The sequence below is a fragment of the Populus alba genome, chromosome 3 (genome assembly GCF_005239225.2).
Source record: "Populus alba chromosome 3, ASM523922v2, whole genome shotgun sequence".
Lineage (NCBI taxonomy): Eukaryota > Viridiplantae > Streptophyta > Magnoliopsida > Malpighiales > Salicaceae > Populus > Populus alba.
In genome coordinates, this window is record NC_133286.1 from 1,784,895 (window position 1) to 1,786,946 (window position 2,052).

Below are 2,052 nucleotides of genomic sequence, written 5' to 3' on the forward strand. Positions count from 1 at the left end.
CCTCTTCCTCCTCCTCCTACAGCTTCGCTGTTATTTTAGTTTTTTTTTTTTAAAAAAAAAAACATTAAATTTGTAATGAATGTTTGGATTAATATTATTTAACATTTTTAATGTTTAATACAAATTTATTTGGTTATTAAGTTTTTTTCCTGTTAATAAATAATTTGTTTTTAGTATTTTAAATAAATACCGATGGATTTCGAGATGGAAACATGTCATCGGTATTATACCGAGAGTTGCAAAAAAATTACTGTTCATGCCACAATCGCCGACGGATATATTCTGTCAGCATTTTCCATTACCATTACTAACGGATATATTTCGTTGGTATTTGACAAGAAGTTCTAAAATATTTACCATCCATGCCACAATCACAAATGGATATTCCGTCGGTAAATACCATTGGAAACATAAACAAACTTATTCCAATCGTAAAATTCTCACAGGTAATTTTTTTTGGCGTGCTTCATCATCTATAATACCATCGGTGTTTGGTTTTTTTTATTATCGACAGAATTGGCGACGGAATAAGAAATTACCGATGTTCAAAATTTCGACGAATAAATTTCATCGGTGAGACCGTCGGTAATATTTTTACCTACGGTTTGCGTGCCTCACACTGATGGACCTAATCCATCGTCGGTAAAATTATTTAATGGTGTAGCGAGAGTTGTCCAATAATGATTTTCTTTTTTTTCTTTTTGTTTGAATGTTTTTCATTTTTATATAAAATAATTAGATGTCCATCCCGTGACTTCATCTAGAAAAAAGTCAGGGTGGATGAATCAACTTGCAAGTTATTCAATCAATTCATATCAATTATTTTTTATTAAAGTAATATTGTTTTTTCTTTTTCAAAAAAAATCTTAAATGTTAACCTGGTAGGATAGATTTTGGATTGAGTTTATGTTGACAGCCATGGAACGTAGTGGTGTTTTATTTTCTTTTTAAAACTAGGGTTTGTAGTTTGAAAGGTTTAGATCGAAGATTAGCCCTTGCACTGGCTAATGTTTGTGTCTTTTTGTTGGTAGATTGAGTATTTTTGGATTTCATAACAACACAGTAATTCAACAAGGCCAAAACAATATTTTCACATTTTAACTAATACATTGTAACTATTTGTTTTTGTGTTTTAAAAATATTTTTTAAAAAATTAATTTTTTTATTTTTGTATTGATTTCAAATTAATATTTTTTATATATTTTTAGATTATTTTGATATGTTAATATTAAAATTAATTTTAGAAAAAATAAAAAATAAAAATATTTTAATATATTTTTAAATAAAAAATATTTTAAAAACCAATTGTCGCACCCGACATCGCGGCGGCCCTAAAAATTATTCTCTTGAATTACGGAAAAAGAACAGATTTTTGGCATCCTGTTCTTTTAGGGGAAAAAGGTCTCGTTTGAGGAGTCGCCACCTAGTATTATGGTCACTAGAAACCCTAACTGGTCAACAAAAATTCTATGACTCGGGATTGATTACGTAAAATGGAAGATATTATCACCCCTTAAACATTCTGTTTAAGGCAGACTGCATTGTTGGTTTTGTCTTAAATTGCTAAATATTTATTAATTTATGTTGTGATGATTTGTTTATAATATTACTGACTATGGCGTCAGTGAATATTCGAGCTCGAATAATTCCAACTCTGGCGTTGGTAAAAATTCATAGCTACGACAAAAATTAAGATCAATATATTTTTTTATTCCCTATTCTAGTGCCAGTAAATAAATAAATAAAAAATAAATTTATTTTTACGCATGCACATATTTTTTTATTTTTCTAGCTAAACAAAATAAAAATACAACGAATAAAAATAATATAAATTTAAACTAGTATTTTTATTCCTGACTCTGGCGTCAGTGAATAAACCAATAAATTTACATTATTTTTATTCATGCACATTTTTTAAATTTTTTATTTTTTTTTTTATTTTTGGGGATGGGCCAGCCCAGCCCATGGGGCTGGACTGGACCCAGCCACCTGGGCACTGTTGCCCAGCATGCGTGAATTACTCACGCATGCTGGCAACAGTGCTAATGTAAT